We start from the raw sequence: 27,168 nt of genomic DNA, 5'->3' as shown, positions 1-27,168 counted from the left end.
GAGGGAGTAGGGCGATGGCACAGCAGGTTAAGCCCAGGTGGTGCAAAAGTGCAAGGACCAGTGTAAGGATCCCAGTTCATGCCTCGGGCTCCCCACTTACAGGGGGGGGGGGGGGGTGACTTCACAAGTGGTGAAGCAGGTCTACAAGTGTCTATCTTTCTTTCCCCCTTTCTGTCTTCCCCTCTTCTCTCCATTTCTCTCTGTCCTATCCAACAACAAGGACATCAATAACAACAACAATAATAACTACAACAACAATAAAAAAAAGGGGACAACAAAAGGGAATAAACAAGTAAATAAATATTTTTTAAAAAAGAAAACTTTTTAAAAAGCTGATTGGAAGGTCAGGTTAAAAATAACATAAAATATCTTGATTTATTGTGGGGTACAGACAGTGAGTTCAACCCTGTGACCCTAGTAAGCAGGTAAGAATGCAGTCTGGCACAGAGAGGCACACTATGGGATGGAAGCTGTGTTAGAGAACAGCACCAGGCAGGAAGAACCTCAAATGACCAAGCAGGCCTGAGAGCACTATGTAGCACATAAGGATTTGATTGTTTGCCCAGCTGGTTGGTTTGTTAGCCAAGTTCTTTGCTTTTGTGAACATGCTTGGATAGCATAGAGACAATAATTAGTTTATAATATGTTTTGGAGACAGTAAGGTCTGTCTCTAACCAGACAGTCTCAGAAATCACCTTATTTGTGGGACATGGGCAAACATAAGATGATGGAAATCCATAGTTTCATAGAGGAAAGATAATTATAACAATGCAAACTTTTCTTTCTTTCCTCCAGTTTTCCTGCAAGTAAATGAAATGTGTTCTGTATTGTAGTCTCCAAATACAATTCGTAAAATTTAATTTATTTCTGTTACGTGTGACTCATTGTTTTGAGTTAATATCATCTTTTCTGGTTCTGATTTTTATAACTCTTTCATTTAGTTTTTGGAAACTAGTTTTCAGTCATTAGCACACTAAATGTAAGTGATGGCTTTTGGCTAAAACAGTAGAGGCATCTGTAAGAAATCTAAAAATTATCATATCAGCTAGCAGAGGAATAATAATAACAATATATCCCAAGAAAATCAAACCTAATGAAGTCAGGAATGATCCAGCATTTCTAAGATTCTATGATATAATACTGTCATTCATCCTACTTAAACGGCAGCCCAGACATTTTTGCCTTTATCAAGGAACAACAATCTGAAGTCTCTAAATAACTTGAGGACCTGAGAGGTAGCTAAGGAGGTAGAAGACCCACATTGTCATGCACATGGCCCAGGTTGGAGCCCCAACACCACATGGCAGATGCTATGGCAACAGAGGAAGCTCTTTTGCTACTGTGTCTCTCCCACTCTGTCTCTTTAAATGAAAAAGTGACTTAGAACAATGAAATCACACATGCATGGGATCCTGACTTCATAAAAACAAGCAAATAGGAAGAAAATAAATAGATATGGATAGATAGATAGATGATAAAGAGAAAAAGAAAAAGGAAGGAAGAAAGAAAGAGAGAGAGAAACTCTACAAAGAGTACCCCTTTAAATGGTCAGCTGCCAGAGAAGGGATAAAAATTACCTGACTTAACCAACATAAAGCCAAGGACCCCCCAAAGTAGTCATAAATACGTATTAAATCAGGTTAAAATAAGACTGATTTAACACAATTGTCCCTATTGTTTTCTTAGGTCTTTCCATTGTGTATGTGATTATAATTGCAGGATAAAATTTGTCTTGGTCAGCTTTCTAAGAGATGACAGAAATCTCACTTTTTAAAACACGGTCTTGGATAACAGATAATTTTTATACTGGGACATTAATCCTAGTTATATTTCCTTAGTAGAAAACTTTATATAATAGAAATTGCAGGCACAAAAAGTCTTCCTTCTTCCCCATTAAAAAAAAAAAATGCCAACTTTCAAGGAAATTCTGAAAGCCCTAATTTTCCTTTCTGAAGCCTCAGTTGCCAAGCAAGGCATTGGCACAGATAGATTCATACTCGCCTACATTCTCAGCCAGGCTTCCTCCCAATAGCTAGTAACATCTGGTATTCCCCTAGGATATATTTGAGATCCATAATTATTTCTTTACCATGTTAATGAATACAAATATCTACCACACCGCTTCTTCCAGCCTTTTCTTTCTTTACAGTTGACACACCATTGTAAGATAAACAAATAAGACAGTTCCTAATTCCATGGTTGAGATCACTGCCTCCCAAAATGATAATCATCAGCAGGAAGAATGGCTCGTAAGTAATGGTCTGAACCAAATGATTCTAATACCAAACATAAGATAATTGCTTTTCTTAGAAACCATCAATCTATTGTTCTATCTTCACTATTCCATGTGGATCCAAAACTCTTCTCTCTCCAGGGATATATTTGGCTCTCAGTATTGTTGGAGGAAAAAAAGGTACAGTGCCAGTAATTTGAAAAAAAGACCACCCACTCTTAATTTGCCTTACTTTCTTGTTCTATCCTTCTGTTGTCAGGGAAACTAGATTTTCAAGCCAATATCTCACTTAGACCTGGGAAAGATACTTAGCCATAACAGATCTGCCAACTCCTGGAATATATATATATATATATATATATATATATATATATATATATATTAATCAACTGGACACAGTCAAGCTGGAGTAGGATGACATGGTACATGGAAATTTATATAATTGTCATTACCTAAGAAAACACCAACAGTCTTTTTACTAACCTCTAAAAGGATTATAAATTCAACTGTAAGGCTAGAGGAAATTAATGAAAAGACAATAGTTACATACATATGTCTTAATTTTTTGTGATTAATAGTAGGTTACAAGACTGTAGTGTTATGGGGTATAATTTTTTTAAATATTTTTATTTATTTATTTATTTTTGGATAGAGACAGAGAGAAATTGAGAGGGGGAGAGAAGATAGAGGGAAAGACACAGAGAGACATTTGTATCCCTGCATCACCGTTTATGAAGCTTTCCCCCTCCAGGTGGGGATCAGAGATTTGAACCCTAGTCCTTGGACACTGTAATGTGTGCTCTTAACCAGGTGCACCATTGCCCAGCCCCTAGGGTATAATTCTATGCCACACCCAGCAAGAAAATTCTGTGCCCCTACTCTCCCGACAGTAACCACCATAGTTCTTGCAAATCTTAGAATTTATTTGCTTCTGATTTTTTTTGCAAGTTCATGTATTTCAGTTCTCTAGATTCCACATGTGAGTGAAACCACCCAGTATTTGTCTTTCAACTCTTTACTTATTGTGCTAAACATCTGTCGTAGTCTTAAGCATGTTACTTAGTATTAAGCACATAATAGGCCAGTATATTAAGCAATAATAATAACAATACAACAAACATTTCAGAAGGAAAAAACACCTGTGATCTTACTATGCCTGAAATTGGGGAGGGTTGAGGACTATAGGACCCTCCCTGCCACCTGTGGACCTCTTTCCTTAGTTACTTAGTGTGATCAGATATTCTAGTATATGTGGAAGCCTCTGGAGGAGTACTCAGAGAGTTGTATCTGCCCAATACTCTGATTCTTCCTTCCATGTGACTTCATGGTTACATTAAAACAAGAGCCTAAAAAAAGATACTAAAGGGCAGGAGTTGTCATCCTGCCATCTCCTCTTGTACAAAGTAAGTGCTGTGAGGGTAGTATTCTGTCTCTGGCCTAGAACAGCATGGAATGCACAGCAGAAGTTCAATATCTGTAGAAAAAAAAAGAAGAAGAAGAATTTATGACAACTAAACAACAAATTCTTTTCTGTGCAGGGCTATGTGTAAATAGGGGAGGCATTGTTTGGAGAAAGAGAACAAATGGACCAGGGTAGATGGAATAGACTTTGCAGAGAAGATGGGACTTGAACTGGCCTTAAAGGCAGAATAAGATTTTAGTAAGTGGAGGACTTCTCATTTCCATAAGAGTGGGGAGAGGGATCACAAGGCCCAGGAGGGCTGATGAGACAGCACAAAGGTTGTGCAAAAGACTTTCAGGCCTCAGGCTCTGAGGTCCTAGGTTCCTTCAGTCCTCAGCACCACCATAAACCAGAGCTGAAGGGCCAGATGGTGTCACACCTGGTTAAGCACACATGCTGTGATGTACAAACACCTGGTCCCCAGCTGCAGGGGGAAAGCAAGTGGTGAAACAGAACTGCAGGTGTCTCTCTGTCTCTCTTCCTCTCTATTCCCCTCCTCTCAATTTCTCTCTGTCTCTATCCAATAATAAATAAATAATTTTTAAAAATTAAAAAAGAACAGAGCTGAATAGTGCTCTGGTTTCTCTCTGTGTATTTTGTTCTCTGTGTGTCTATCTCATGATTATATAAAATAAATCAATAATTTAAAAAAATATTTTATTTATTCCCTTTTGTTGCCCATGTTTTTAAATTTTATTTATTTATTTATTTATTTTCCCTTTTGTTGCCCTTGTTTTTTTATTGTTGTTGTAGTTATTATTGTTGTAGTTATTGATGTCGTTGTTAGATAGGACAGAGAGAAATGGAGAGAGGAGAGGAAGACAGAGAGGGGAAGAGAAAGATATCTGCAGACCTGCTTCACTGCCTGTGAAGCAACTCCCCTGCAGGTGGGGAGCTGGGGGCTCAAACCAGAATCCGCAAGTCCTTGCACTTCGTGCCACGTGCGCTTAACCTGTTGCTACCACCGGACTCCCCCTTGTTTTTTTATTGTTGTTGCTATTGATGTCATCACTGTTGGATAAGACAGAGAGAAATGGAGAGAGGGGGGCAAGACAGTGAGGGAGAGAGAAAGACAGATCCCTGCAGACCTGCTTCACCGCCTATGAAGCGACTCCCCTGCAGGTGGGGAGCCAGGGGCTCGAACCTAGATCCTTATGCCGTCCTTGCGCTTTGCACTACCTGCGTTTAACCTGCTGCGCTTAACCCGCTGCGCTTCCGCCCGACTCCCAATTTTTTTTTTAAAGAAATTAAGGTCCAGGAGTGAAAGAGGCCTGTAGGGAGACCCCTTGATGCTTTAGCCTCTCTTTTACCCTCAGGACTAGAGAGATAGCTCATATGGATATGACGCTTGCTTTTTTGCGGTGTATGTGACCCAGGTGCAGGCACATCCCTTCACCACACTAAAGGAAGATTCTACTCTGTGCTCTTTTTCTCTCTATCTCTGTCTCTGTCTTTTTAACTGAAGAAGTTGACCTGGAACAGTGGAGCCCTACTGACAACCAAAAATAATAAGTAAATAAGTAAAAGAATACAGGGTATTTAAATCTTTGTTCCTCAGAGACTGCCTCACTCAGTGAACTATGCATTCACCCTCTCATATGTGGCTGTTTCTGGATTGCTACTTGGAAGCCAGGACCCCTAATACTTCTTCCATTGCCAATTTCTTGGGCTCTTTCTCTCCATCTCCTTCCTCCTCCTTCTTCTCCTCCTTCTCCTCCTCCCTCTCCTCCTCCTCCTCCTTCTCTCTCTCTCTTCTTGCTCTCTCAAGAACCTGCTCTCTTTCCTTTTACTTTCCACACACCCACCATCTTATCCATGGGAATGAAATGTTATGCAAGATGTTACAGATAATCAAGCCAGAGAGAAGAGGAAGTACAGGGAGAAAGCATAAACACATCAATAAATTTAAATGACTGCAATTTCTGTTAGTGGCTCTCAGGCCTCTTGTTTTCAGCAGCACTTGAGGTAAAACAAAATGGATATGAAGTGTTTTTTCAAAATAAGGCAGTGAAGCGTAAGGATTCAGGTTGGACCCCAGCACCACTGTTTACCAGGGTTGAGTAGAGTTTTGCTCTCTCTCATTAAAAATAATAATAATAATACTTTTAAAAAAGCAAAAAAAAAGAATTGGAAATCACCAAAAATATTGGATTAAAATCGGATCTGTGTCTTCTGGGGAAATTTAAATCTAACAGAAAATCCTCTGATGCAGCTAGAACCTTCTCATCAATGACTTTAATTAAACACTACCATGGGGGCTGATCTGGGAGTTGGAGATAATAAAATTGAAGAATATACAAAATGAACTGAAGCGAGATTTGGTTTTTTGCATGAGTTATCCAAAGAGAGTGATGATTTGCTATTTGAGAGAGTAAATTAAATAACTCAGAAAATTAAGTCACTCAACCAAATTCAGCACCATTAGCGACTTCTCCTTGCACCCTTCTGTTGAGTCTATGAGATTTCTCATGTCCAGTTGCTATCACTTTACTAAACTGAAGAAAGGAGATACAATGATTTGTGCAATAAAACCACAGTTATGTGAAGGGGTTGGAAAATAAAGTATCACTGTTACCTCAGAGGTATGTGTGTGTGTGTATATATTTTTTCAAGGGTATATATATATACCAACATGAATGAATTCTTTATAAAATACATTAGACTCAGTGAACTCACTTTCTATTTAAATAAGTATGAAATGTAAATCCTTCTTAAAGTATAAATTAGAGGGGGCCAGGCAGTGGCACAGCAGGTTAAGCGCATGTGGCACAAAGCACAAAGGACTGGCAAAAGGATCCCAGTTCGAGCGCCCTGCTCTGCACCTGCAGGGTGGTTGCTTCACAGGCGGTGAAGCAGGTCTACAGGTGTCTTTCTTTCTCTCCACTCTCTGACTTCCCACCTCTCTCGATTTTTCTCTGCCCTATCCAACAACAATGACAGCAATAACAACAATGATAAACAACAAGGGCAACAAAAGGGAAAAAAATAGTCTCCAGGGCAGTGGATTTGTAGTGCAGGCACTGTGATTCCCAGTGAAAAGGGTTAAGAGTATAAATTAGATATTAATATACTGATGTAATTTACATTAAATTACTATAACCCTATATTTTTATCACATACTCTGTAATATTGATTGTAAGTTGTGTTTATTACATATTAATAGATTAATTGTATGTTGTGTGGACTGTCTTGTGATTTAACTGAAATTAGTGTATACCAAAATGTGACCATACCTCCCAATTCCAAACTCACAGAAGTAATGTTTCATGATCATCTACTAATGAAACCTAAGTAGTCTTTTACTTACCCTTACCCTCAAAATATTTTTCTTAAAACTACATATTGAACAGTTACTTATTTATTTATTTTAATTTGATAGGGCAGAGATAAATTTAGAGGAAGAAAGACACCTGCATCATTGCCACTCAGGAAGCTTCCCCCTGATGCTGGGGATGGAGGGCTTGAACCCAGGTCTTTGTGCATGGTAATGTATATGCTCAACAAGGTGAGCCACTGTCCAGCCTCCTGAAAATATTTTCTTAATGACCAAATCTATGCATTCGCATTTTGTTTGTAGTATTTTGAAAGATCAATTTGAGTGAAGTCTGTAATCACTAAAACACTTAACCAGGGCTTTTCAGACACCCATCTCTCTTTTCTCTCCTTATGGCAGCACTGTGTGGCCAAAAACAAAAGAGGTGCCAGCCGGTGGTGCACCTGGTTAAGAGCACATATTACTATGCACAAGGACTGGGGTTCAAGACCCCACTCCCTACATTCCTGGGTGGGGGGCATTTCACAAGCATCAGTGAAGTAGATCTGAAGGTGTCTTTCTGTCTCCCTCTCTATCTTCCCTCTCAATTTCTCTCTGTCTTATTAAGTATGAAAGAATGAAAAGGGGGGGTGGCTGCTCAAATGGTGGATTTATAGTGCCAGTACCAAACCTCAAAACTAGCCCTGGTGGCAATAACAAAACAAATCAAAACAAAACAAAAAACATGCAAGGAAGCTTCCTTAGACTGGTCAGAGGAAGTATTAGGAGGGAAATATGCACAGATTTTAGTAAAAAAAAAGTTAATAATAATAATACATACTTTGGTTCAGAAACTCCTCACTTTCTGTTGACAATATTTGCCAGTTGCCATTTCTGAGAATTTCTGTTCTATATGGAGACTGAAATTGCTAATTCTGTTGTATTTATTCTCATGGTTGTTGGTTTCAGGGTGTGTTTCTATGTGTGTATCATGTCTCTGTGTGTATGTATTTATGTGTGAGTATGTGTGCTTATCTCTGTATGCTTATTTGTCTCTCTGAGTGTATAACTGTACTTTGCATTATGTGTGTGTTCCTACATGTCTGTGTGGGAATATATGTGTGTGAGTGCATATCTAATCTGAGCCTCTGAGTAGTGTTGTGGTCAACACTAATGTAAATATTAGAGGCTGAGGCTGGAAGACAGAAATGAGCTGCCAGTTGTCCGATTCTGACATGGGCAGGCACATTGTTCTAGGTGTGTGGAGGAGCAAAACTAACCGTAAGCAGAGGTGAGGAAAAGCAAAGTCACTCAGTGATATCCTCCTATCACCTCAACTTGCTGGTACCCCATTTTCTGGTTTCCCACAGGGATGGCTTTCCTAAACCAATCTCAGTTCCATTCTGCTCAGCAGTCCCTCCTCCCCCGAGCCATTCCAAGTGCACATTGTCTTTTCTCATTAGAGAAAACTGCTCTTAGCTGAAGCATTCTGTGGAATGGAATTTGCTGAAATTAATATACATTAGTACAGTTAGATATTGTTAATTTAATTTCATTTTGCCTATGTAACAAACTCAAATTCAAACTGCACTCCTTAAGCAGAGTTGTTTGTTGGTTTGTTTCTCATTTTATTAGGGGGTTACTGGTTTACAGTCCGGTTGTTGACATAGGGACACGTCAATACCCCATGACTCTTTTCACTCCCTTCCAGCCCCACTCTCCTCAGAGTTTTTTGTTTTGGTGCAGTACACCCTGTCCAGTCCAAGGTTTGATTTGTGCTTTCCTTTTCTGGTTTGTTTCTTCAGTTGCACTTGTGAGATCATCTAGTACTTGTCTTTCTCTTTTTTACTTATCTCACTCAATGTAATGACTCCAAGTTTTATCCAGAATGAAACAAAGGAGATGACCATCATTTCAGATAGCTAAGTAGTATTCTGTTGTATATATATATACACACCACAACTTTCTTATCCAGTTATCTGTCACTGGACATCTAGATTGTTTCCAAGATTGGGTGATTATAAATTGTGCTACTATGAACATAGGTATACAAAGATCTCTTGGGACTTCTTAAAGGGGTTAACTTCCCTTTAATCCCTTCCATCTAAGTATGTAGTGGTAGACTTTGAGAAATATCAAAGAAGTTTGAAGGAAGAGTAAGAACTTCCCTGATTGCCTCAGGTGTCCTGAAAATGCCTGCCTGCTTCTATGAGCACTTCAGGACTTATGTAGCCTGCCCCAAGATCCAGACACTGATGCTACTGTTACAGGATTTATGATCTGTACAGCTACTTGCTTTCCAAGGTCCCCCTACTAAAGCCTCATAACCAGGAGTTGCAAAGATCTCAGCATAACAGAATCCCCTGCTGCAAATGTGGAGGGCAAGATACTCTAGCTGAGCATGCACAGTGCGCTCTTCTTGCTGGCATGAAGCCCAGCTTTTATCATGGTTTTTGTAGCTGTTAACAACACCAAAGTGGGTCACCAGAAATAAGATCCACACCTCAGTTTATCTAGGTGGAGCTAGGGTAAAATGGGGTCTGTTTCTTTTAATTCACTTAAAAATGACTCAAGCCCTGTTTACTGTTTCTGGTTACGTTGCATAGAAACCCCATGATTCTGATTTGAATCCAAGTTACAGATGGAACACTTGGAAAACTATGAGGAAAAAGTTCTTGGGACTCTATTATTATTCAGGAACTTCTTTTCCATGTTAACTCTGCATGGAAACTTCCCAAGCCTCTCATGCAGCTTCATAGATGCAGCTTAAAGTGTATCTTTATTTTTTTATTATCGGTCCATTTATTATTTAAAAAGAAATATCTCATTCTTTTCTCCAAATCTGTGCCTCAGATGCTAGGAAGAGACACTTCCATCAAACTGATGATGTTAGAAAGAAACCTCTCATCTTCCTTTATTCCATTCATTCTCCCTAGAGAGGCAAAGTGACCAAAACTAGTTAGCAGACCTGTTCGTTGTCATGCAGGGATGAATGTGTCAATAGCCATTGCCCACTTGTGGCCTCCTTCTTTCTCTCTGCCTATGTTCACCTCTCCACAACATAGACCATCCAGAAAAGGATATGTCCCTGCAGATGCAGGCTGGTACATGTTTCAGTTGCTTTGCCAAGAGCAGTTGGCAAATGGAATTCAGAGCAATAGGACTAAGCAGGACCTCTTGGGGGAAAAAATGTCTACAACTGTGTTAGAATGAATGAATGTTAACTAAATATATTATGTGGATAATTTTACAGTATATACAGTAATTGAATCAGTATGCCATATGCTTTGAATTAATATGTTGTAGGACCCTCGTGCCTTGATTTTATTTTTTTTTAAAACGTGACACTTTATTACTTATTTTAATATTTTTCTTGGTGATTCAACAATATTTTACAAAATTATAAAATTTAGGGAATATATTTATACCTAAACATAGTGTATGTGAGTCACTACACCTTCTACCAAATTTCTGTGCCCCCACCCACAGCCACCTTAGTTTTCACAAAGTCCGAGTGACAGTTTGGGTACCATTTCTTTTTTAAATTTATTTACTTATTTATTTATTTTTACTATTTTGGGGGGGGATTAATGTTTTACATTCAACAGTAAGTACAATAGTTTGTACATGCATAGCATTCCCCAGAGTCCCATATAAAAATACAACCCCCACTAGGTCCTCTGAATCCTTCTTGGACCTGTGTTCTCCCCACCCACCCACCCCAGAGTCTTTTACTTTGGTGTGATATGCCAATTCCAGTTCAGGTTCTACTTCTGTTTTCTTTTATGATCTTCTTCTTCAACTTATGCCTGAGAGTGAGATCATCCCATATTTATCCTTCTGTTTCACTTATTTCACTCAACATGAATTTTTCAAGGTTCATCCAAGATCGGCTGTAAACGGGGAAGTCACCATTTTTAACAGCTGAGTAGTATTCCATTGTGTATATATACCACAACTTGCTCAGCCACTCATCTGTTGTTGGACACCTGGGTTGCTTCCAGGTTTTGGCTATTACAAACTGTGCTGCTAAGAACATATGTGTACACAGATATTTTTGGATTGATATGGTGGGTTCCTTAGGATATATCCCCAGGAGAGGAATTGCAGGATCATAGGGTAGGTCCATTTCTAGCCTTCTGAGAGTTCACCAGACTGTTCTCCGCAGAGGTTGGACCAAATTACATTCCCACCAGCAGTGTAGGAGGCTTCCTTTGACCCCCACACCCTCTCCAGCATTTGTTGCTGTTACCTTTTCTGATGTATGACATTCTCACAGGAGTGAAGTGATATCTCATTGTTGTCTTGATTTGCATTTCTCTGACAATCAGAGACTTGGAGCATTTTTTCATGTGTTTCTCGGCCTTTTGGATCTCTTCTGTGGTGAATATTCTGTCCCTGTCCTCTCCCCATTTTTGGATGGGGCTATTTGTTGTCTTGTTGTTGAGTTTGGCAAGCTCTTTATATATGTTGGTTATTAAACTCTTGTCTGATGTATGGCATGTAAAGATCTTCTCCCATTCTGTGAGGGGTCTCTTGGTTTGGGTAGTGGTTTCTTTTGCTGTGAAGAAGCTTTTTAATTTGTTGTAGTCCCATAGGTTTATACTTGCCTTAGTCTTCTTAGTAATTGGATTCGTTTCATTGAAGATGTCTTTAAAATTTATTCGGAAAAGAGTTCTGCCAATATTTTCCTCTAAGTATCTGATAGTTTCTGGTCTAACATCCAATTCCTTGATCCACTTGGAATTTACCTTTGTATTTGGTGAAATACAGTGATTCAGTTTCATTCTTCTTCATGTTTCAACCCATTGTTTCCAACACCATTTGTTGAAGAGACTCTGCTTTCCCCATTTAATAGTCTGAGCCCCTTTGTCAAAGATTAGATGTCCATAGGTGTGGGGGATCACTTCTGGGCTCTCAATTCTATTCCACTGGTCAGTGTGTCTATTCATGTTCCAGTACCAAGCAGTTTTGATGACAATGGCCCTATAATACAATTTGAGATCTATGAGTGTGATGCCTCCAGTTCTGTTCTTTTTTCTCAAGATTGTTTTGGCAATTCTAGGTCTTTTCTGGTTCCAGATAAACATTTGTAGCATTTGTTCTATTCTCCTAAAAAATGTGCTTGGGATCTTGATGGGAATAGCATTAAATTTGTATATGGCTCTAGATAGTATATTTATTTTGATGATGTTAATTCTACCAACCCATGAACATGGAATTATCTTTCCACTTCTTTGTGTCTTTTTCAATTTCCTTGAGTGGTGACTAATAATTTTCAGTATAGAAGTCTTTTACTTCTTTGGTTAGGCTCACTCCTAGATATTTTATTATTTTAGTTGCTATAGTAAAAGGAATTGATTTCTGGATTTCAGCTTCTTCTAGCTTTGCATAGAGGAATGCCACTGACTTTTGAATGTTAATTTTATAGCCTGACACCTTACTGTATTGCCTGATGATTTCCAAAAGCTTCTTGCTGGATTCCTTACGTTTTTCTGTGTATACTATCATGTCATCTGCAAATAGGGAGAGTTTGACTTCTTCTCTTCCAATCTGTATCCCTTTAATTCCTTGCTCCTGCCTGATTGCTATAGCAAGAACTTCCAACACTATGTTGAATATTAATGATCATATTGGGCAGCCTTGTCTAGTACCTGATCTGAGTGGAAATGCTTCCAGTTTTTCACCATTGAGTATGATGTTGGCTGTAGGTTTGCTATATATAGACTCCACTATCTTGAGGAATTTTCCACCTATTCCCATTTTTTGTAGTGTTTTGATCATAAAGGGATGTTGTATTTTATCAAAGGCTTTTTCTGCATCTATTGATATGACCATGTGGTTTTTGGTCTTGCTTTTGTTGATGTGGTAGATCACATTGATTGATTTACATATATTAAGCCAACCTTGCATGCCTGGGATAAACCCCACTTGGTCATGATGACCAATCTTTTTAATATACTGCTGTATCCAGTTGGCTAGAATTTTGTTCAATAGAATTTTAGCATCTATGCTCATTAGAGCTATTGGTCTGTAGTTTTCTTTTTTGGTTGTGTCTCTGTCTGCTTTTGGTAGAAGAGTGATGTTGGATTCATAGAAGCTGTCAGGAAGTATTCCAGTGTCTTCAATCTTCTGGAAGACTTTTAAAAGTAGAAGTATTAGTTCTTCTTTGAAGGTTTTGTAAAATTCATTTGTAAAACCATCTGATCCAGGACTTTTATTTTTGTGGATATTTTTGATAACTGTTTCAGTTTCATTAGCTGTGATGGGTCTGTTCATGTTATCCACTTCCTCTTTACTTAGTTTTGGAAGTTGGTAGGTATCTAGGAAATCGTCCATTTCTTCCAGGTTCTCTAGCTTGGTGGCATATACTTGTTCATAGAAGCCTCGCAGATATGTTGGATTTCTGTGGTGTCTGTTGTGATATCTCCTCTTTCATTTACTATCCGATTTATTTGGGTCTTCTCCCTTTTTTGTTTTGTGAGTCTGGCTAAAGATTTGTCAATTTTGTTCACTCTTTCGAAGAACCAACATTTACTTTCGCTGATCTTTTGTATGGTTTTCTTATTCTCAATGTTATTTATTTCTGCCCTAACTTTAGTGATTTCTGTCCTTCTGGTTGCTTTAGGGTTCCTTTGTTGTTCTTCTTCTAGGTCTTTAAGATGTGCAATCAGGCTGTTTATTTGTGCTTTTTCTTGTTTCCTAATGTTTGCTTATATGGCTGTGAACTTCCCTCTCAGTACTGCCTTAGCTGTGTCCCAAATATTTTGGTAGCTTGTGTTTTCATTTTCATTGAAGTCTCGAAACATTGTGATTTATTCCTTTATTTCCTCTCTGACCCAGAGGTTGTTAAGGAGTGTACTGGTGACGTCACACATTTTGGGACTATTACTCATCTTTTGTTGATTGTTAAGTGTCAGTTTAATTCCTCTGTGGTCTGAGAAGATGCTTGGGATGATTTCAATGCTCTTGAATTGGCTGATGCTATCTTTGTGGCCTAACATATGGTCTATCTTGAGAATGACCCATGTGGATTTGAGTAAAATGTGTATTCCAGTTTCTTGGGGTGAATGACTCTGAAAATGTCTAATAGTTATAGTTTATCTATCTCTTCATTTAGCTCCCTTATGTCTTTACTGATTTTCTGCCTGGATGATCTGTCAAGTTGAGAGAGTGGGGTGTTGAAGTCCCCTACTATGACTGTGTTGCTGTTAATATACTGCTGTAGCTCTTTCAGTAGATGTTTGATGTATTTAGATGGCTTCTCATTGGGTGCATAGATGTTAATAATTGTTAAGTCCTCTTGATTGACTGATCCTCTGAGCATTAAGTAGTGTCCATTCCTATTTTTTAAATCTTATCTATTTTAAAGTCTATTGTGTCAGATATGAGAATAGCTGTTCCTGCCCTTTTTTGTGGGCCATTGGCTTGTATGATAGTTTTCCATCCTTTCACTTTAAGTCTGTGTTTGTCTTGTTGAGTTAGATGGGTTTCCTGTAGATAGCATATTGTTGAGTTGTATTTTCTGATCCATCTTTCTACTCTGTGTCTTTTAATGGGTGAATTCAGGCCATTGACATTTATTGATATCAAAGATTGAAGATATTTTAATGCCATTCTTGTAGAGTTTTAGAGTGTTCTGATATAAATCCTATTTATGATGGTCTGACTGTTTATAAAAGACCTTTCAGAACTTCTTTCATGGCAGGCTTGGTGATAGTTGATTCCTTCAACTGTTGCTTGTCTGAGAAGATTTCTATGCCTCCATCTAGTCTGAATGACAGTCTAGCAGGATATAGTATTCTTGGTTGAAAGAATAATATTCTCATTGAACACTACATAGATATCTTGCCATTCTCTTCTGACCTGTAGTGTTTGTGTGGAGAAGTCTGCTGCTAATCTTATGGGTTTTCCTCTGTAGGTGACTCTTTGTTTTTCTCTTGCAGCCTCCAAGATCCTTTCTTTATCCTTGTTCCTTTCCATTCTAAACATGATGTGTCTTGGTGTCTTTAAGTCTGGGTTAATTCTGTTTGGCACCCTCTGGGCTTCTTGAATATTTATGTCTTTGGTGTTGTCTAGACTAGAGAAGTTTTCAGCTATTATGGCCTGAAGAATGCTTTCTTCCTCTCCCTGTCTTTCTTCCTCTGGTAAGCCAATAATGCGTATATTGTTTCTTTTGAAGTCATCCCATAGGTCTCTATTTTTGTTTTCAGCATCTCTTAATCTCTTTTGGAGATCTCTTACTTCTTTTTTAGTTGTCTCTAATTCATCCTCAATCTTGCTAATTCTGTCTTCAGCCTCATTGATTCTATTCTCTCTGCCCTCTACTGTTTTCTGGAGTTCATCTATTTTGTTTCCCTGTTCTGATACTGTTTTAGCTTGTTCATCTATTTGTGTTCTTAGCTCAGCTAGTTCAGCTTTCAGATCTCTAAAACCTTGAGATAGTTAGTGTTTTCTTCCAGAGACTCATTTGTTGTTCCTGTATTTCTGATTACAATTCTTTCAAACTCTTTACTCACTCCTGTGATTATTTCCTTAGCTAATGCTTGGATGTTAGACTCGTTATTTTGTGCTTCACCCTTTGGGGGACTTTTAGCTGGACTGTTGTCCTGGTTAGTTTCTCCAATATTTCTTCTTGTTGGTTTACCCATTTTATATATTATGTTATGAGTTCCCTCTCTTAGTACTTTTCAAATTACTGATCACTATTTCCTGGATTGACTTGTGCCTAAGTAAGGTAATTAAAGGGTTCACAGTGGTAGAAGTTAACAGTTGTTTCAATAGTATTTTAATCCCTGAGTTGGAGCTCAGTGATTTAAAAGCCTCTTTTTTTTTTTCTCTGTAGGCTATGGGAGCCTGAGGGCTTCTAAACTATAAGTAGGCTTCTTGACCAAGAGATAAGTCAGGGTGTTGCAGAGATAGTCAAGTGGTTATGCAAAGAGACTTTCACAGCCCCACAGCTATGCCACTGAGGTATAGGTCTTCTCCTGAGTTTCCTGGTTAGATCTCTGCCCCCCAGTGTCCCTCCATGCCACTGCTCCAGATTCTGAGGGCAGTAGCAATGGAGACTCAGAGTTGCACTTGGTGAGTCTCTGGGGAGTCCTCTCCTTCCTTCAGCTGTCTCCTTGTTGGTGGAACAGACTGGAGGTGGTGTCTCAACTGACAAACTGCCGGACTGTTATCAGCCACTTAGTCTTTCCCTGGGCTCCTCTCTGTCACCAGAAATGTGTGTTTGCACTCACCGGTGATTTGGTGGGTTCCTGTAGATGTTCGAGTCCTGTCTTGTTTCGGTCCCAGGTGGTCTCCTTTGGTATTCCTAGTTGATCTGGAAGAGGAGAGGAGAGAAACAGATCTGCTGCTCACCATTTTCTTTTATATATATATATTCCCTTTTGTTGCCCTTGTTGTTTAATTACTGTAGTTATTGTTGCTGTTATTGATGTTGTCATTGTTGGACAGGACATAGAGAAATGGAGAGAGGAGGGCAAGACAGAGACGGGGAGAGAAAGATAGACACCTCCAGACCTGCTTCACCACTTGTGAAGCTACTCCCATGAAGGTGGGAAGCCAGGGGCTGGAACCGGAATCCTTGAGCCTGTCCTTGCACTTTGCATGCACTTAACCCACTGCGCTACCGCCTAACTCCCAGTACCATTTTATATAAGTTAATTTACTCTAGTCATAAATATTGCAAATACAAGTGAAACCATTTGATCATTGTCAGTCATTTTTTTTTCTTATTTCACTTAGCACAATCACCTCTAATCCCATTCATTTTGTTCCAGATGCTACAATTTCACTCTATTTGATTGCAGAGTAATGTTCCAATTTATATCCCTACAAGTATTTTTACCTAGTCCTCTCTCATTTGGCATCTAGCATGTTTTAATACTTTTTATGTTCTTAATTTAAAAAAAATAAAGAGTAGAGTTGACATGGTAATACATCTGGGAAGGTGCCTATTTCATCATGTGTATAACTCGGGTTTGAGTTTGGCCTCCACAAACTAGGGGGAGCTCTAGGACTATGATGTCTTTCCTTCCCTCCTTCTCTTTCTATTTGAAAAAATTCAACCAGAGCAATGAAGCCTTAGCAATGACTAAATAAATTTTTAAAAGGAAGAGAGGGAGGGAGAAAGAAAAGGAGGGAGGATTTCTTGGACTTCAGTTCAAGCCACATTCTCCAGTACAACATTACTTGGTTCCTTAGCCTGTTTCTCATTGTGACCAAAATTTAAGAATGCAGTTCATTTGGCCCCAACAGATTGCTATAGTGAAATTACAAAATAACGTTTCTATACCTGAATTAAATTTTAGAGATCATGTTGAGTATTTCCCTCATATCCTGTGGATGAATTAAAATCTGAAACCACTGCTTTGGAAAGTTACTCAGACATTTAATGAGCATGATTGAGTAAGAACTTAGTTGTCTGGATTTTGTACTTCATGATTTTTGTATATATTTACCTATTTATTCCTTTTTGTTGCCCTTGTTTTTATTGTTGTAGTTACTGATGTCATCATTGTTGTTGAATAGGACAGAGAGAAATTGAGAGAGGAGAAAGACAGAGAGGGGGAGAGAAAGATAGACATCTGCAGACCTGCTTCACTGCCTGTAAAGTGACTCCCCTGCAGGTGGGGAGCAGGGGGCTCGAACCAGGAGATTTTTTTTTTATTAATCATTGATTATTACTCAGGAATAATCTCTGGTCATGGGAATTTGAAATCTTTGTGTCTGTTTTCCACCATTACTAGGGCAGACCAATATCCAAAGATACCCCTTTAGACAGCAGGTCTCTCATTTCTGACTTGCCCTATCACCAATGAACCTTTGCTACTACTTCACTGAGGCCATCACTGTAAAAGAGAGACACAGAATATTGTTAGTAACTGAAACTTCTCTTCCAGAAAAATCACTTATTTGGATATTTTCTATCTTTCTGCCCATATTTACTGTTTGCTAGCTAAATCATTACCATTGCAGTAAATTTTCAGTTACACTGAGCCCTCCATCAACTGACTATTTTTTCTTCATTCTGCATACCTTGGTTTCACTTCCTCAACATCAAGGATAGATCCCAGTATCCTTCCTTTTGAACATTCTTCTTTTATATATATATGAAAGAAACATTGACAAAACCATAGGGTAAGAGGAGTATAACTCTACATAATTCCCACCACCAGAACTCTGTATCCCATCCCCTCCCCTGATAACATTCCTATTTTCTTTAACCCTCTGGGAGTATGGAACCAAGGTCATTGTGGGATGCAGAAGGTGGAAGGTCTGGCTTCTCCTCTTATTATAAAATTTCTATAGTCCTATTGGTTCTCTATTCTTTCATTGACCCTAGCACAACAGTGTTTGCATTAATCTAGTCACCTTATGCTCTCACTTCTAATTATAGGCAAGTGATTATTGTTTAATACCACACAACCAGAAAACTTTTTACATCTTTAAATCCAAGGTCTTATCCTTCCCCTGTGATGGTGTTATAATCAAATAATACAAGTACATTTCTCAGACTATCACATCATTATGTCCTCTGCAGTAGCAATTTTAAAACTTTCTCATGCTCTTCAAACTTCTGGCCCAATTTCTCCCTCACCACTCAACAATAGGTACTTCTTTTGTAATGTACCTATTAAAGAGCCGGCAAGAGAGTGAGGTGCGGAAGAAGGGTTTTTATGGGAGTAGCTCTCGCGAGAATGGGAAGGGGGAGGAGTAACCAAAGCACTCCAAAATATCGCGGGGGAATAGACAATGCCCTGAGGGCACCACATGGTGGAACAGGCGCTCCAAGAATGTCCCAACTCTTACGGGAACTAGCAATAGCCTGAGGGGACAACATGGCAGATGTGACTGCATCTGCACAATTTCCCAGCATCTCCCCCTTTCCTTTTATCTAATGGCCACAGTATAGGCAGCATGAAGGGAAGGAAGCTGCTGTAAAATTGTCTAAAGTGTCCAAAGGGTATACCAGCAAGTCCAATAGAAGTCTCAGTCCAAAGTAGGTGACTAGGGGGAGAAATGGCAGGGGGTGAAACACTGCATGAGGAAGGTCAGCCACTGGAATTCTGCTTCTCTGTAGACAGTGAGCTGGAACCACCAAAACGTGACAGACAAAGCAGAAGTAGAAAGGGCAGACAGGCAGTAAAAAAGTTCTGTCCTTGGAGTCTGTGAATCAGGTTCTTCAGATCACATCAGGTGACATCTAGGGTTTCCGGGGGTGTGCCACTGTAGTCATGCCATATAGTTGGTGATGTCAGAGTGTGCAGGGGTCCAGATGGTTGTTTGTTTTTTTTCTGGATTCCTGTGAAAGAAACACAAACAATCTGCTTCTCGTGGTTAGGGCATCTGATTTGAATTTTTTTTATAGAAAAAGAGGTTTGGTGCCTTAGCCAACTGAGTATTGGGGGATGTATTTTTCCTATTTATTTACTATTGTTATTATTATATTATTTGTCATGGTAATCAGCCATTATCTGGAAGGTCCTGGGTGATTCACGGGGGAAAAGAACTTATCTTTTAACAAAGACTCTAAGGTGTAGGGAATCAGGAACTTATCTTTTAACAAAGACTCTATAGTCATGCCAGTAGCAACCTTGAGGGCACATGTGGCTCCCCACATGTCCCCCTTTCTTATATATATATATAAGGGTGCATGTTTTGATGTTTGGTGGACTTTATTTTGTGGCAGGGTGGACTGTGCCTATCTTAGGTTGGGGATCAGCCTTCCGTCTTACCCGTCATTGGAACACCTGGTCATTTTTGCCCAGTAGTACCAGGTGCCCTGTCTTAGGTTGACTGGATAGCGCTAGTTTCCCCTTTACCCATCATTGGCTAGCCAGCCCTCTACATGGTGGATGTTCTGATGGAGGGGGGCAAATCCTCCGCAGCAACTCCAGATTCTGCCATGTCCAGCCTATGATAGTGAGCTTGTATAGGTTGCATCTTTATGGCATCAATCTGTTGTTGCAAAAAGGCCATGAGCTTGTTAGGAATTATAGGACCTACTGTGAGCAGAAGAAGTAAAACAAGCAAGGGTCCCACAACTGAGGGTAGCCAGGTAAGGAAGGGGGAATTTATCCATTGGTATGAAGAGGTGGGATCATATCTCAAGTCTAAGGGAAGCAGTCAGTGGATGTGATGTCCAGGGGAACAGCCATTTGTCTTTGGGGGTAGTAAAGGATGTCTGTGGCATGGGTGATGTTATAAAGGGAAACGTCTTTAAATTGTTGGCTGACAATGGCAGGCCTATGGTGGCAAGACAAGATACACCAGTTAAGTGTACAAGATTATGTGAATGTTGTTAATTCACATAAGTTGTATATGGAGGAACTTCTTATAGTTTAATACCTTACCATATGAACAGATGATTCTTCATATGAAGGCCTGATAGCTGTAATCAGTTACTTGTGAAAAAAATAAAACTTGTAACAAGTTAGAGGTTTACTATAATTGATACATCGATGATTATAATTTGTTTAAATATCTTTATGATTTTGTTTGAAGGTCATCTAATGTTACCTCTCGTAGCAGTCTCTACAGCAGGATCTTCAGACCAATTTTGTTTAAAATATATATTTTGATTTTTTAACTATTTTTACTTTGGACTATAAACAGACTCAGGTTACTTAGAGAGTTAACACATGTTAGTGACAATGGTTTTAACATTTACAGTGCCAGATTGATGCCAGATCTGTTGTGGATTAATTTCCACAAGATAGGTTACAGGGCACTTTTGGAGGCCCTCCAAAAGCACCCTGTATAGATAATTTGCATTTTAGTTTTGAGGATATATTGTCACGTTAAATATTTAGACTTTACCTTAAATAGTTAGTTACTTAGCAAATTAATTTTACCTTGCCTGGTATTAATGTAGCTTCAAGGTTACACTTTTAACCATTAAGTTAATGTTTACCAAACTTGAAACATACCTATAAGCATTTAGTTATAACACACAGGAGGAAAAAAACTTTTGTTATAAAAACGTATCATTTTAAAAACTAATTTATATCCGTCTTTACTCACACAGTTTAAGACTAAGCACTTACAGGGAAGTCAGACGGTAGTGCAGCGGGTTAAGACTAAGCACTTACATATATACCAAAATTTATATATAAAAATCAAAAGAGAGAGAAAAAATTTTGGGGGGATGTTTCTGGACATCTCCAGAAACTTTGGCTGCATCCAGCATTTTTATATAAAGTCAATTACCTTTTAGAATACTCTGAGCAGATGGGTCATACAAAAAATTTTTGGTCATTCAACACACTCACTCACAAAACACAACTGGCCAGTCATAACATAAGACATTCAGAGAAAGGATAGGAGAGAGGGCTCTGTGAGCCAGATTTTCCAGATTCTGCCATGTCATATTATGGATCCTGGGATGTATCCTGCATCTAGTCCTCTTGTAGTATTTCTTGTTCTTCAGGGATAGCAGTGCCATCATGCGGGTATTGTCGGACATGGCGGGCAGGAACCCAGACAGGTTTAGAGTAATTCTGTGGGAAAACGCATGTGAAACCCCTCCCCATGGTCAATAGGGGGTCTGGCCCTTTCCAAATTTTATCAAATGGGTCTTTCCACTTGACCTTAATAGCTGGTGTTTGCCAGTGAAGAATAATAGGAGGTAAGTCTGAGTTATTGTAAATATTAAAGAGATTTAATGTAGTTAAGGCTTTTGCCAGCTGGATATTGGGGGGGGGGGTAAATTCCTCCTTTATCTTTATTTAATTGAGCCTTAAGGGTTTGATGGGCCCTCTTGACAATGCCTTTTCCCTGTGGATTATAGGGAATGCCTGTGTTATGAGTAATGTTCCAGAGGGAACAAAAATATTTTAATTGTTTACTGGTAAATGTAGTCCAATTGTCAGTTTTCAGTTGAAGAGGTAAGCCCATTACAACAAAACAGGAGAGCATATGGCATATAAGCTTTTTAGAGCTTTCTCCCGTCTGAGCTGTCAAGCTGTCACCCACATAAATTTAGAAAAGGTATCAATTGAGACAAACACATATTTTTGTTTGCCAAAGTTTGGTATGTGGGTGACATTGATTTGCCAAAGAGCATTGACTTTTAAGCCTCGGGGGTTAACCCCAAGAGTTTGAATAGCAGGTGTTTTTATGAGACTTGCACAGGAAGAACATGTAGCAAGGATATGTTTCAACTTTGGTAAAGAAACATCAGGAAATTGAGCTCGAAGGCCTTTAAGATTAACATGGGTTAGGGAATGAAAGTCAGCAGAATCAGAGACAGAGACTAGGAGAGTTCCTGTGGAGGCAAGGCGGTCAGCTGCAGCATTCCCTTCGGACAGGGAACCAGGAAGAGGGCTGTGGGAACGAAGGTGTTGAATACACAGTGGTTGGATTCAAGAACAGAGCATAGAGGCGATTTGAATCAAGAGAGGGGAAAGTGGGTTGTCATCAATTCTCACATAAGAATTAACAAGCCATGGGAGTAAGTTAACAGTATACACACTGTCAGAAAAAAGTTTGAAGGATTCTGGTACAGCTTTTAATGCAAGGAAAACAGCGTAAAGTTCTTTGTACTGAGGGGAATTATCAGGAAGCTCAGTAAAGAGAGGTTTAGGGGGTTGTTTGTCTGGGTAATATATAAGAGCAGCAGCTCCCTTTTTTCCACCATCAGTGAAGACTGTAGGAGCAGAAGGGATGGGATCTCGAGAGAAAAGTTTAGGTGCTAGTAGGGGCAAAAGAGGTAAAGAAGCTATCAACTTATTAGAAGGAAAATGGTTATCTATTTGTCCTGGAAACCCTACGAAGCTTATGGCAAAACGGGAATGATGGCATATGAGCCACTCTGTATCTGTGAGAGAAAAGGGCAGAATAATTAAATCCGGTTCTTTCCCTAAGACCTGCACAGACCTATTTCTTCCTTGGCAAACCATGAATGCTAACGCGTCTATCTCAGTGAGGAGTCTTGGAGCTCCACCTACTGGCTTGTGAAGCCACTCGAGAACCCCATGGTTCTGCCACAATGCCCCCACTACTGTGGGGGTGGAGTTAAAGATTAGAAAGTTTACTGAAGAGGAGGGGGAGAATCGAACAAAGTGCATGTCCTGGAGGGCCTGATTAACCCTTTCCAGTGCCAAGGAGGCCTCAGGAGTTAACATACATTTTGAGGAGAGCTGTTTGTTTCCTTTTAACAGGTCAAACAGTGGTTGGAGTCAGCTAGTAGGCAGATAAAGATACTGCCTAAGCCAACTTAAATTTCCAAGAAAACTTTGTAAAGAAGCAAAAGTGAGATTAGAAGGAAAAGTAACACTAGATTTTAAGGGGTAAATTTGCGTTAGAGAAATCTCTGAACCTAAGAAAGATATTGGAGGAATTAGCTGTGTCTTCTCAGAAGATACATTAAGGCTGCTTTTCTTTAAGGCAGGAATGAGAAAATCACGTAGGGCACAGAGATCTGTATCTAAATCTCCCCATATTAAGACGTCATCCATGTAGTGAAAAGCATTAAGGCCCTTATGAATATATGGAAAAAGGGCAGATTTAACAGCCTCTTGACAAATTGTAGGACTATTGGCCATGCCCTTGGGCAGCACCACCCATTCAAATCTATAGGCAGGGCTGGCGTTATTAATAGAAGGAACAGAGAAGGCAAAACGTTTACAAACTTGCAGATGCAAAGGCATAGAAAAAAAAATCTTGTATATCAATGGCTATGATTGGAATTCCTGTGGTAATTGCAGAAGCAAGAGGCAAACCCCTTTGGGGGGAGCCCCAGACCTGCATGGTTTTATTTACTGCACGGAGATCTTGGAGGAGGCGCCATTTCCCTGAGCGCTTTTTAATCACAAAGACAGGAGTATTCCATGGGCTTCTGGAATGACGAATGTGTCCCAAGGACAACTGCTCTAGGACAAGCTCTTTTAAAATTTCTAGCTTATCCCTAGGCAAAGGCCACTGTTCCACCCAGATAGGCTCATTAGAAAGCCAGTCTAAGCAGAGAGTTTGGTTACGAACAGTGGCAGTTAGTATTGGGGGTGCTGATTAGATCTAATCTCGCAGGAGCGGGTGTTAACGCTCTGCAGAGGCATCTGTGGATATCCTAACATCAAGACATTTCAAAAGATCTTTTCCCAGTAGGTTAGTGCTAATATCAGCTACCAAAGGGTGGAAGTGTCCAGTAGTCCCTTCAGGGTCTTCCCACATGAGTGAATATCTTGTGAGAAAGGCTTGGGTCAACCCTCCAACTCCGTGTAAACAGGGTCGTGGGAGGAGTCCCCAATTTGGGGGAACCTCTGCTTGCCTTAAAATTGTCTTTTCTGCCCCCGTGTCAATCAAAAATTTAAAAGGAATATTGCCAATCCTTATTGTCATAGTAGAGTGACCTCGTTCTAAAACAAGAGTGGTCCACAAAATCTCAGGCCCCAAATTTGTACCATTCAAGGGCATGCCATCTTTATGAAATTTGGACCAACAATCTCTCTTCCAATGAAAACCTTTCTGACATCTAGGACAAGGTGTTCGTGGCCTCTGGCTCCCTGACTGAAGGCGGGGTTGCCCTGCCTGTAGGCATGGTTGCCCTGACTGGAGGCGTGGTTGCCCTGACTGGAGGCATGGTCGCAGCTTATCTGGACATTGGTTACGCCAATGCCCTTGGCAACCACACTGAAAGCAGGCCCCGTTTTGATTACGTGGGGTAACTGCATAAGCCTGTGTCATAATGGGTGCCTCATAAGAGCCTGATCTAAGTTCCTGTGTCACTAAAATCCAATTATCTTGGTGTTGGTGTTTAAGACTAAGGCATGTCTGACGTAATTCTGAAATCATGCCATCCCAGACAATAGAACGCAGGAGGAGAGAACAGACTTCAGGATTATAAATCTTTCTCTCTAAGGTTGACCACACCCTGGAAATGAAGTCAGCTAAGGATTCATCGGTTTTTTGGCAAAGGGAGTTAATGGGGACTGAGGCCTCTCCTGTGGATGGGGTTAACCTTTCCCATACTTGTGTTGCGCAGATGCATACCTGTTCAAAATAACCAGTTGAAAACTTGGCTTCTGCCTGCTGAATTCCAGTTTCAAACTCTCCCGCTCCAAACAATGCATCAAAATTCTATTCTAGCTGTTTGTGACTATTTTTCTGGAATTGTCTAGAGCATTCATCACGAAAGCATGCCTCCCATTGCAGGTAGAGGGGGTCTGGGAGCGCAGCAAGAGTTAAGTCTTTCCAAACTTGACGGGTATTAAGGTGATGGAAAAAGTTTCATAAAATGGACTTGGTCCATGGGGTATGAATTCCGTCCTCCTTCACTCCCTGCCTGAGTTCTCTGAGTTCTTTGGAGGAGTATGGAAGGAGTATGGATGCCACACCTGAGGGTTTTGTCTATTGGGGGCCACATTTACCGGGAAGGTGTGGACTTGGTTTGATGATATGGGTGAAGGAGTCACGGAAGTGGAAGCTGCTGGGGTGGTGGCTGTCGGAGCTGCCGGAAGAGAACTCTTGGGGCAAACTGTAGAGGAATTAGGGTGGTTAAGCGCCGAGAACATCTCTTTTAACTTTTGTATCTCAGACTCAAGGTCTCTTAATGATGAGGTATCAGTGGGGGGAGGAGTCACAGAAGTGGAAGCCACTGTAGTGGCCGTAGGAGAAACTGAACATGTGTCTGCTGAAGCAGAACTCTCGGGGCAGACTGCAAAAGGCTTAGGGTGTTTAAGTGCTGAGAATATATCCTTTAACTCTTGTATCTCAGCCTCGAGGTCTATTAACCTTTTGGCAGGATGCCTTATACATATCCTGAAAGTTGCAAATATAGCCAAGAGAACCCATGGTGTAGCTACAATTAAAGCATCTCTGAGATTGAGAGCCTGTCCCATGAGAAAAGGATATAAAGCAGAAAAAATCCCATGGTGGGGGGAAACGCGGGGCCGCAGAGTCAGGCAGCTGCCACTTACCTGTGTCTGGGTGACTTTTCTGGATCTCAGGCTGGGCCACCCAGCGGGGCATGGGTGCGGGACATATTGGGTGCCAGGTGTCATGCTGCGCCGCAGAGGAGAGGGGAGATCCGGAGTGAAGAGGGGACACAAATCTTTATTTGCGCTGGCACCTCATAGTTGGGTGAAAGAGAAGCAGGTTGGCCACGTGGAGGTAGCAAAAATGGCCGCCTCACGCAGTAACCTTTGCTGCATCTGAACACCAAAGTGAAGAGCCAGCAAGAGAGTGAGGTGCGGAAGAAGAAGGGCTTTTATGGGAGTAGCTCTTGCAAGAATGGGAAGGGGGAGGAGTAACCAAAGCACTCCAAAATATCGTGGGGAATAGACAATGCCCTGAGGGCACAACATGGTGGAAAAGGTGCTCCAAGAATGTCCCAACATTCGCGGGAACTAGCAATAGCCTGAGGGGACAACATGGCAGATGTGATTGCATCTGCACAATTTCCCAGCAGGCCCAGGAGACCATTTTTCTCAAGTCTTGAAAACCTTAAGCAGGATTTTTATTCCCCTGGAATTTCATAGGACCTACATGATTCTTAATATCTTCACACACCTGTCAGAGAAGCTTACTTTTTCTATGACTATAGGCCCTTTGTGTCATGATGAAATCTGTGAAAGAGTGAAATGAAACTAGTCCAGCAACTTGAACTAGTCTAGCATTTTAAAGTGTGGCACCTTATTCAATTTAATTCATTGGAGTCTTATCTCCAAAATAAACACAAACAGGGAAACCAAAATCTTCCTCCATTCCCTTTGTTCTTTCTCATCCATTTTTCCCCACCTGCTCCTCCTGTTGCTGCCCGTTACTAGTAGAATAGTCCTTTTCTCTTCTCATTGTACTTGACCTTTCATTATTTATCCCAGTGAGCCATTTTTCTGAAACACAAAAATACTACACTCTCCTTACTTTCCTCTTGATCCCCAAACCATCTCTTAGTCCCATCATCTCTTACTGAATGCTGTCTTTACCTACTCTTCAATATACAAGCTAATTGTATTGTGTTAACCACACTAGTGTTATCCAGCTATTTGAGCTTCAGACCTCAGGCTTAGTCAGTGAGCAGTGGGGAACTTGACTTCATTTCTTCCACTTGTGTGGGTGGTACAGGGTTCAAATTAATCACAGTCCCATTCTAAGTTGATCTAATTCTCAATCAGTGATGGACATCTAACATAATTCTAGTTAATGGGAGAAGAGTTTTTGATAGGAGACTCTATAGGGAAAGAACTCTTCTGAGTAAATAATAGACTTATACTT

At 40.1% G+C, this 27,168-nt stretch overlaps 1 pseudogene; it reads right to left on the bottom strand.

Moving 5' to 3' along the window:
• LOC132533378 (uncharacterized protein KIAA1143 homolog) overlaps positions 1-25,923 on the bottom strand; it is a 36,979-nt pseudogene extending 11,056 nt beyond the window's left edge.
• Between the last annotated feature and the right edge of the window lie 1,245 nt (positions 25,924-27,168).

Source organism: Erinaceus europaeus, chromosome 16 (genome assembly GCF_950295315.1).
Source record: "Erinaceus europaeus chromosome 16, mEriEur2.1, whole genome shotgun sequence".
NCBI lineage: Eukaryota > Metazoa > Chordata > Mammalia > Eulipotyphla > Erinaceidae > Erinaceus > Erinaceus europaeus.
Note: the sequence above shows the minus strand (reverse complement) of the source record. Positions and strands in the feature narration are given on the sequence as shown.